The sequence below is a fragment of the Arachis stenosperma genome, chromosome 5 (genome assembly GCF_014773155.1).
Source record: "Arachis stenosperma cultivar V10309 chromosome 5, arast.V10309.gnm1.PFL2, whole genome shotgun sequence".
Classification (NCBI taxonomy): Eukaryota; Viridiplantae; Streptophyta; class Magnoliopsida; order Fabales; family Fabaceae; genus Arachis; species Arachis stenosperma.
Window position 1 is genome coordinate 34,278,244 of NC_080381.1, and position 11,173 is coordinate 34,289,416.

The window sequence follows — 11,173 nt, forward strand, 5'->3', positions numbered from 1 at the left end:
TGTAATTGGCAAATTTTACGATAACTAAATTGAAAATAAGGAATATTCGTAAAATTAAAATAAGATAATTTGCTAAACAAATTAAACAGTTAATTTTTATGGGAAGAAAAATACGGTGGGGTAAACCCAAAATTCACATTAATTTGGGTTGGGAGCTACTCGATAACGAACTTTGTTTTTATGTATTGTTGTTTGCAAAATATATACATATAAAAGCGGGTAAAAAATAATGTTAGGCTCTTTAGTTTTGCTTGTATTTCTTTTATAAAAGGTTAAATCAAAATTAGGTATGGTATGTTTTATAAAAACTAAAGTTAATTATTTCGGTAGGAATTTTGAATATTAGTAAAAGGCAAAGTTATGATAACCGGATCAGTCAATGAATCGGTGGAGCAACTGAGTCAATAGTTTAGAGATTCAATTGGTTTAACTAAATATAAAATAAAATTATTAAAAATTTAATATATATTTTTAAATATTTAATTTTAAAATTTTTTAAATTGATAAAATTTAAAATTTTATAATTTTTTATAATAAATTATCTATTAAAAATTAAAAAATTTTAAAAATCAACGTTTATAACTAACAAAAATCAAAATGCATATGATACCACACCAATTATTCCAATTTCATAAAAATAATAATAAAACTATAACAACAGCATAAACAATGATTGAAACATTGCACCATAATCTAGAATCAACAACTCAGAAAAAAAAAATCAGTCTTACAATTTCAAAAAATCACTGAAAAAGATTAAATAAACAAAGACAAAATTGCTAAGTAGTCAAAAGATTCAAAACTCAAAAGGGGCTAAAAAATTCAATTAACCAACTTGAAACAATAAAGACTTGAGAAGAGAATCTGAAATTCCAATATCCATAAAATTGATTCAGAATTCAATGTCCATACAATTAATTCAATCCATGTAATTAACTCAAATTTTCAGAACAATTGGACCTGCCAAATGATTGATTTCTGGTTAATTCAGTCAAATTGGCCAGTCCTGTCCGATTTTCAGAACATTGGTAATAAAAGGTAATGTTAATAGATCTTATAAGAAATAAAATATTCGAAATTAAGTGATATCATGGTCTTTTTTTCCTGAATGATGATCCAAAAATTTAATTTGATTTTAATAATTGCATGATCAATCTTGTTTTTAATTTTTATGTTTTTGAATTACATTTTACTAATTGATTTATGATAAAATTAGTAGCAAATTGATATTTGGTTACAAAATTGATAGAAAGAGAAGGAGAAAAAAAATATAGCAACAATAATAGTAATAAAAAACGACGATGAAGACAAAACATGTGAAGAAAAAGGAGAAGAAGCGCAAAGAAAAAAGAGGAGGAAAAGGAGGAGGAGGAACGCAAAGCGTGCTATGAAAATCGTTGAGTAGCGCACGTGTTGACACACTCGTATGGGTAAACATCCTTTTTGTTGAATTTGACCCAACTTATATAACTTGTAAATCAAAATAACTTGTATATGTAACACTTCTGTTAAATATTATATTATCAGCATGATTATATTATTGTCTAAATTTCATGACAATATCATATTCTATATATATATAAGTACATACTCAATATATGAGTAAAATGTTAGAATTTTCTCAAAATTTCTTAACCCAAAAATTATCCATGTTAAATCATTAAGAAATAAGGTACTTGAATGCGAAAGTACACTTGAACTTATAAACATGAATCATGATTGAAAGAATTTAGATCTTGTGTTTTTTTTCCAACCAAAGTTTTCTATATTCCTAATATGACTAAATTGTGACTCTTTTGATGGAAAAAGGGCAACAAAGACGGCTTTGATATATTAGGGATCGAAACCCTGAAGTCACTATTTATATTTGAGCATGACACCCATTAAACCCTAAATCTTAAATAAAAATAGTATTTAAAGTCCAAAAAGATAATATATCTAAAAGTCCAAAAGATAATATCTGGTTTTATTCTCGTTTAATTCCAAATAAATAATGATTACGACTTATTTAATTTAGCATTTATAACAATAAATGAGATCACCGTTATATAAGTCATTTAAGTTGAAATAGCATCATTTGTGATTATGATTAATATACAAGTGTAATAATCCGTGTCATGCACGTGATAAGATTGAAATTATAATTTTAAGTTGTTTTGTTAAGATTAATTTGAATTATAATAATTTGATTAATAAAAAAGTAAGATGTTATGTATTGTTTATTTTTTCTTAATCTAGTATTAAGTGTATGAACTCTAATAGTTATTAATTGGTTTTAGTAATCTACTTTCTCCAATAAATTAGACATATATACTCAATATGACCATAAATAACCTAGTAATACTTAAACCCACTAAAAAAATTTTATATGTTATTTTACTGTCAAGTAAGGACATATTAAAATCAGCTCAAAATGAACAATAGATTATTAGAGAATTCCAATGCACAAAGTTCTCCAATAAACAATAAATAATTTAAACACACTAAAAAATAACTCAACAATTTCCTTTGATGCCTGCAAAACATGTACTTGAAACAATATTATATCAATGTTAGTATATCATTTTATGATCGTCGACCATATTTACTATATGTGACTCCTTAAAAGTTATTCTACACATGTGTGTAGTCGGAAGATAAATTCCGCTTGATTCCTCAATCAGAAAATTTGAGAAGATATAGACCTTTCTCTCGATCAGTTCATTCTCAAACATCTTTGTCAAATAATTTTTGATTGAACAATGAATTTCATCACACCGTAAAACAAATTAAATATAAAAGCTATTAGCACTTATAAAACTATTAAATCATACTGTCTTTGATTCGTGCAGACGTAGAAAGCATGGAAGAGATGGAACTTGAACTTGGACTACAAAGCTCCGTGAAAACAATTTCTCAATCAAAAATTGATCTCCTCCAACACAACTAGAAAATGGATAAATACAGACAGATTTACAGACAGATTTAGTCTTTATTACAGACGGATTTTTGGTTACCGACGAAATTACCGACGAATTTTGTCCCACTGTAAAAGCCCCGTCGAAAATTATTTACCGGCGGATTTTTTTTCTGTCGAAAAATTACCGACGGATTTTTACGATTTACCGACGGATTTTCCCTCTGTAAACCCTCCCTCCATTTCCTGAAGGCGACAAACTTACAGACGGATTTTCCGTCTGTAATTACAGACGGATTTTCAGACAGATTTTCCGTCTGTAATTACAGACGGATTTTCCGACGGATTTTCTCTCTGTAATTACAGACGGATTTTCCGACGGATTTTCCGTCTATAATTTAAACTTTGAAAAATCATGATTACAGACAGAAAATCCGTCTGTAAATCCGTCTGTAAGGTAAAATAGAATTTTTTTTTTTTACTTTTTCTAATTACAAAATAAAATTATTTTCATACAAAATAAATATAAATTTAATACAAATTTTTATCTAATTTATATTTGAATATTTATAATATTTCAAAACATAAACAAATTCATCGTATTATCAAACTAAAAGAAAAGTATTATAAACAAGCAAAGTCAATATAATTCAAAACATAAACAAAATGTATTGATCATCAACTATAATTCCTAGTATATTGTTCAACCATACTAAAACTATCAGCTATAGTCTTCAGTGTCATCTTCATCCTCATCATCATCATAGCCCTCATCCGAAGACATTGAGGGTGGCGGCGGCGGCGGTGGTAGTGAAACTGCACTAGAACTACTTGACGCTCTAACCTTCTCATAATAGCTAATCTTTCTTTTGTGACACATTTAACTTGGACAATAAGAGCTATATTTCTCACCGGAAGTGCTAGTTTCTACAACAGGACTTCTGGTTGCCACAGGAGAAGAATAAGGTGATTGTTTCTTCTTCTCAGTAGTAAGAACTTGAGAGAGAGCAGCTACTGCTGCTGCTCTTTGTGATCCTTGACTTCTTCCAGTTGTCTTAGGGCTAGAACTTTTGGTTCCGGATGATGATTTAAATGCAGAGTTTAAAGCAGCCAAAGCTTCTGCTCTTTGTCTTGGCCCTCCTTGATTCAGCCCATTCAATCTATCCCGTGACTGTGAGAGTAGAAAGTATTAGAAAGAAAGGCAAGTTCCAACGGAGTATGAAATCATCATGATCTGTGACTTGATTTGGAGATGTTCAATTTAATTTAAAAACTATGATATCTTTCCTTCATTTTTCTTTTTGGCAAATTTAATTTAAATATTATGATATTCTTTCTTTCAATTTTCTTTTCAGCAAAGATGGAAAAACCTGAACCTGTACCTACCTAAATATAATTATTAAATTTACCACTAATAACAAAAGAAAAGAGAAAAGACTGGCACTACTATGGCCAGCATGCAACAAGGTACCTTGTTAAGACGTCTACAAATTTTCGACAATGAGGATACTCCAAATACTTAGTTCTAATCAAGATTCCCTTATGTCTCCAAAAGTTCATTTAAAAGTAGCACAATATTTTTATAATCAACAAAAGAACCATTTTTTGTCTTGAGTTGCTAGCAGAGAAGTAGATCTACTCATTAGGCAAAATGTTTAAAAGGTAGTAGCCAATGAATCTCTTTGTTGTGGATTTATCTCAGCTAAAAATCATTGACAATATCACTATTATATCTTTTTAAAGCATGCATCAAGAAGAAACAGGGTCAGGGGAGATGACAATAAAATCAACTTACCTAAAGAGTTGTGCAGGAGTTGTCTAAGGAATGATATCATCATCACTAACTACTTTCTTTCGAACTGGAGCAAAACCACCAAAGATAACCCAAAATTCACCTGTCTGACTCAGTGTCCAACTTTCCATCATCTACAACATGAAACACGTTTTTATTGTCATAAACAAATAAAAATACAAAATTATAATAGGGTTTTTGGAAAGTGACATGGAAACATGTACTATGTGCCCTTACCAACAATGGCAACATTACACTTCCCTTCATGATACTTTTCCTTCACATACTGGATAACTTCCAAAGTCTTGGCTCTTTCCTGAATATTTGAATTAGCTCCATTGAATTGATAAATCTTATTCTGTGAGTCTAGGATGAATACATCATCATGGTTCAGTGAAGACCGTGCAAAAGGGACTTGCACAAGGAAAATGATCAATTACATTTTCAGCCAACGAATGTGCACTCAGTTTACAAAGCTCTATGATTACTCAATTGGTTACTCATCAACAAGTGCTTACTCATCAATTCACAACAAGTGCTTACTCATCAACATTGTGCTGATTGTTAATCTGTAATATAAAATGCAGCAATCAAAGTGAGCTTCCTAAACCTTACTTCAAACTATTTTCCGTTATACAGGAAAATAAAAATAATTAAAAAAAGAAGCTAAATTACCTTCAACCTTGGAATGTAATATATATGTCTGCGAGATTTTGTAGCAGCTCCACCAACGATTCTTCAAACTGAAAGATAATTTTGGCGTTGAGGGAGAAAACAAAATAAAATAAGAATGAAAACTACTATGACTCCACAGGAGAATTATTATATGGGATTGTCGAGGTGAGTCTTGAGAGTATTTTAAATGTTTATAAAATAAATAATAAGTTTAGGTTACAGGGAACATAACCTTTATATATATATTATACTGATAATATAAAATATTTTATATAATTATATAATTATATTTATTGTTTAGATGATTATTCATTTAATTAATATAAAAAATAATTATTTTTATTAATATACTGTTATATAATTAAATGTATATGTAAAACTATTTTAAATTTATATTTATTTTTATTTTATATTAATTTTTTATTTCTGGTATTAAAAATAAAATATAAAAAAGAGAAAAATACATAAAATATTTGAAAGTGACACATTTGCCATTTCTTCGAAAAATACTTCATTTACCTCTTCATTGACCATGAGTTTTTTGCTCAAAACGTTCCGCGACTGGTTAGTAAGGTTAGATGCCATAGCAGTAGCAAAGCTAATCCTATTTGGTAAGGTAGCAGAATTAGTTATTCGGTATTGCTGCAAAAAAAACTCTGCATTCAATAGCACTAGTTTGTTCAATTACCAATTGAAGGAGACTTCAGTCATTGATGCCAGTGCTACTCCTACTATCGGTACAAGAGAAGAAACTACTGCAAAATATAACCAATTGAGTCTTACATGATCAAGTAAGAAAGTGCATGAAAAATTGAAAGTGCTTGAACATTACCTCACCAAGGAAGAGGGAGGAAAGAACAACAGTGAAAAATGGCTCCATAGCTTTAATTGTCTGTGTGAAAAACTAGATATTCTTACTGATTTGCATGCGGATTACAGTACATAACATGGAATCATCTACATATGGCGTTATACGAGTTTCATGTGAAAACGAGATTGAAAAGGAAGAATACAGCAAAAGAAAAGTAGTAAGAAATAGGATTATTTAACATCTTATATTTTCAGATCAAGGTTTATGTAAGTAACATCTTACCAGATGAGCAAAAGCACTCAGGTTTTCAGAAAACATCCTCAACAGTTTCTGCTTCATAGGTTCATAAACTCCAATAAATAAAGCTGATGCCCTAAACATTTAAAAGCAACACCAAGGTGTGAAAGAAAATTTTATGAATTCATCCTTGATAAGTAGACAACAAAAAATCTTGAAAGCTAAGTGAAAAATTGAATGATATCACAGTTTACTGGCAATGCTTATTTGAATCCATGTCTCTACTAAAAGGACTCTTATATGCAACTGAGTCAAAAAGAATTGTAGACAAAGACATAACTGAAAAAATGAGCTTATGCAGTTAGAATTTAGAATTTACAAATTCCCTTATTTTTGTAGCTTAAATTGAAATTAGATACCTGCTGCTTGAGATCATAAGGGTCAGCACCCTTCTCCTTCATGTCAGCAGTTTTTGCAGTTTCTCTCTCAACTTCCTTCTCATAAGATACTAATAGAGTAGATACTTGAATGATGGAATTACTATAGCTCTAAATTTATTTATCTCAAACCTTGCTTGTTTTACCTTTGGATATGATTCTTATTAAATTCATGCATGATTATAAATAGACTTATTGCAGTGAAGTTTTATCCATATTGAAGAACTACTAACAAGATTGTAGCATTACACTTCTGAAGTTTTATCCATATTGAACAACTACTAAACTAAACAATCAAGAGATTTTTCTTGGTCTCGTTAGGTACCTGAGCAAAAGAGTCACTTAAGGAGTGAGCAGGGTCAGTTGAAACTACCATAGTCATATTGCTGCTACTGATATTACCAAGCAAAGATCCAGAGCAATATTCCGAGACTTCATGTGAAGAGAGAGAGTATAAGAAGAAAGAAAGATCCAGAGCAATATGTGACAATAAGTTAATGAAATATTCATCATTCATTATTCAGTAACAATGTGTGCCAAAGACATTGGTTTGGTTGACAAGTATACAAGCTAAATACATGATGCAATTGGCAAAAACCAAGCATGATTTCTATGAGAGTTAGATGTTCATCTGTCTTTTGGTATTAAGCTTTACTTATATCATTTCTTTTATTTAAAAAAACACTTGTTGGTAGAATTTCTGCTACTTGCAAGTTTTAAAATATATTCTCAGAAAGGGGTCTATAGAATACAGAACTGAAAAGTCCCCTGAGATTCCCAGGCTACTTCAAAGATGCCAGTGCAGATGCAACATTTCGTGATATTCGCTCATGTATTAGCTCCTCAAAAGGAAATGGAGTTATATTCCTATGACTTTATCAGATAATAGATAGCCAAAACGAAATGTTAAAACATATGGATTACCTCAGACGACAGCACTTCAAACTTTGATTTTGTTATAGTCGCATACAAGAAAATGTATCTGCCAACAGAATTAGTATAAAGACAAAATTACACGTTGGTTTGGAGAAATAAAGTAGCAGGTGACCAAATTAATTATTGAGGATATTATAAATTAATATTATATAATAATATCATTAAATTATAAATAGTAATTCAGAGTTTACCAAATTGATGAGTAGCTATGTCAAATTTGAGAAAGAGACTGAATTGAGAATTAAAAAATACCAAATAAAATTACAATGTTAAATTTAAGTGCTAGCAAGTTTCACGAATCATTCAAAGGTTCCAACTAAGCATTCATAATTTTCAACTTCATTTATTGCATGGTTAGTTGCACCCGCCTAAAAACTTATTCAGCAGCAGCAATGTTTAACAATAATCAAATTATTCAAAGGTTATTTTTCCAACTAATTGAACATTCTTCAATTAAACTTCAATTCATTTATTGGTTGTAGCACCCGGCCGCCAAGAAACTTTAATTGGCAGCAGCAACATTTGACAATAACCTAAGCCTTGAGTAAAATTAAGTAATCATTTTTTAACAAAATAAAAATCAAGTCACATGCACAACAAATGAGCAAACTAGACTTAACTAGTTCAGTTCTATATATAAATAGTTTCTCTCGTTGTATATGCTGTAATGAATTCAATCAAGTTTAATTCATTCAGTTTCTCTGATCTTACATTAATACTCTTACTATTAACACATCTTAGTTGATTCATCAAACACCAATTATTTTCTAAAAATTGGGATACAAATGAATGGTTCAGGACAATTTCATTTATCACAAACTAAATATATTATTCTGTTATCCGTACTTGGTATGGGAGGACAAGTCCAAAGCCTAATCCTATGATTTCTTCTCTTTATTTGATGTCTACAGGTTTAAAAAATCCGAAGATCCAAAGTTCTAAAGGACTGCGATTGGATCATTATAGTACTTCACTATCACTCGCCCTAAATTATCCTTTGCAGTGAGCAAGGGAAGTCAATTCATACATTGTCCCTTATTATTCACTAGAAGGCTATCGAAAAGGTGTTGAGCTATCTTCAAGGGACAAAAGAGTATGGGTTGCAGCTTCACAAATATGAGATCACGAAATTGTTTGCCTTCTCTTATTCAAATTGGGCAATGAATATTGAGATAGAAGGTCAGTTTCAGTTTCAGGCTTTTGTTTATACCTTGGGTCTAATCTTATCTCTTGATCTTGTAGAAAATAGGCTACTAATATAAGCTACTAGCTTTCATAGAGAGAGAATTTAGGAGCCTTACATCATGTGAAGCTGAGCTTGTTTGGTTGGAGAACTTGCTTGGAGAGCTAAAAATTCCTACAAACACATCACCAACTATATTTTATGACAACATGAGTACAATGTTGTTAATGGCTATTTGTATTCTACTTTACAACTGGCTTCCTGAAGATCCATCAAATTTAGTACTATATTCTTCAGGGACCTTCCAAGTCATAATTAAGAAAATCTCAAGTCACCAAGTTCAAATAGAACAACAAGGCAACACACAATAAACAAGTTTCAAGAGCACAATGACAAAAAGAAATATTAAATACCCTTGTTGAAAGCAGAACATGACCATCCACTTGAGTAAAGCTGGTGCTTATAGAAATTCCACAATTTTGAAGTATAGGTTCAGAACCATAGTTGCTGGTTTTTAGTGCCTAACAAAACAATATTTAATAAGCTTCCTTAACCAAGGCATAAGCAGTGTAACCACATCACTTAAAATTTAGAATAACAACGTACATTAGATAAAACCCTCATCCTCTCCGGTGGCTTCTGCCAGGACTTCTCTACCAATGAAGCTCTTTGAAGCGTGGACAACATGGACTTCTCTACCAACGTTAAAATAGTCACTTCTTCAGTACCATCATCACCATCCTTTCCACCTTTCTTAAGAGAAAACCTACAAAATTCATCAAAAATCAATATCAAACTATGAAAGTTAAAAACTATACAAAAGCAATGGCCTACCATGAATTTTAGGTCAAAAAAGCTTTGATTGCAGAAAATAATTCATCAAAATCAAAGTAAACCTACAGATTCAAACAAAGCACAAAAGCAGAGTATGATAACCTAAAACTGGCATAGAAAAATTGAGCCCTAAGATTTATCACGAAGAACAGAATCACAAAATCAGGATATATATATTCCTGAAATTTGAGATGGTTACGAGAAGAACTGAGAGAGCGGGTTGAGCTTAGATGGAAGAGGAGTCAGAGGGAACAGATGCGATGAGAGGGGCGGCAGAGAGAGCTCTGCGACGATGGGAGTAGATGCGACGAGAGCGGCGACGGAGGGATCTCGTGCGACGCAAGGGATGACAGAGAGATATTATGTGACGCAACGGCTCAGCAGCGGCAACGGCGGAAGAAGCAGAAGTAGCAGCCACAGAGGGAAGAACTAGCTCGTGCTATGAAGAGAAGAAGAAGCTCATGTTTCATTTGGAACAAGCTCGTCCTTCTTTAGGTTTAATTAAATATTTCCGACAGAAAATTTAAATTACAGATGGATTTTCCGTCTGTAATAATTTAGTAAAAACGCAACGTTTTGTCTATTTAATTACAGACAGATTTTCCGTCTGTAACCATTTCTCACTGAAAAAAAATTAATTTTTCCGACGAATTTATCGACGGATTCTCTTTTCTGTCTGTAATTTATGCTAATCCATTTTTTTTGTTTTCCGACAAAAAATCCCTCTAAAATTCCCTCTGTATTTCAGTGGGATAAAATCCGTCGGAAATATCCGTCTGTAATAACTAGTTTTCTAGTAGTGCAAAGAAAACTAACTTTACCCACATTCCATTAGGTTGTCATAATATGTGAGTAGATCCAACCATCCTTGGGTAAAATAGAGTTTGCTGCCCCTTTGTTGGACGCTTACATCCATGTATTTAGAACCTAAATCAGTGAATACAAATTGAGATGGTATTTGATGGAAGTGGTATATTGTAAACGATTGCGGCAAAAGACAATCGCACTGGAACATTAGATGAAAAGAATAAATTAGAGTAAGAACAATTATTAAATTATCAAAAGAATAATATAATACAATGAATATATAAAAAATACTATAAAAAATTGTAAATTGTACCTTAAAAAGATCAATTTCAATGAAAAATAAAGAATACATTATTATTTTATGAAGTAGTCAAGGAAGAATAATAAATTAAAATATGAGTTGACTCTTAGATCTAGGCTCACGAATCACAAAAAAAACACTATATATAACCTTTATTAGAACAAAAATAATTATATACAATTAGTTATTATTGAGTTAATTTATTATTATTTACGTTATACATCATATATTTACCATGATTGAATAAGCCATTATCATATCATA

General features: G+C 30.9%; 1 long non-coding RNA gene across 24 annotated transcripts; it reads right to left on the reverse strand.

Annotated features, from left to right (window-relative positions):
• Positions 1 to 3,485: 3,485 nt before the first annotated feature.
• LOC130980184 (uncharacterized) lies at positions 3,486 to 10,279 on the reverse strand. 24 transcript variants are annotated; one of them, XR_009086903.1, is made up of 15 exons: positions 9,904 to 10,279; positions 9,574 to 9,733; positions 9,381 to 9,488; positions 9,086 to 9,141; positions 7,773 to 7,830; positions 7,174 to 7,280; positions 6,831 to 6,919; positions 6,457 to 6,547; positions 6,196 to 6,255; positions 6,052 to 6,118; positions 5,883 to 5,967; positions 5,364 to 5,431; positions 4,926 to 5,257; positions 4,692 to 4,822; positions 3,486 to 4,067 (listed from the first exon to the last, which is right to left on the reverse strand). It is a non-coding gene; the product is annotated as an uncharacterized LOC130980184 (long non-coding RNA). The 24 variants fall into 24 exon arrangements; XR_009086907.1 differs by lacking the exon at positions 6,831 to 6,919 and having other exon boundaries at positions 6,201 to 6,255; XR_009086905.1 differs by lacking the exon at positions 6,831 to 6,919 and having other exon boundaries at positions 6,052 to 6,115.
• Positions 10,280 to 11,173: the final 894 nt, after the last annotated feature.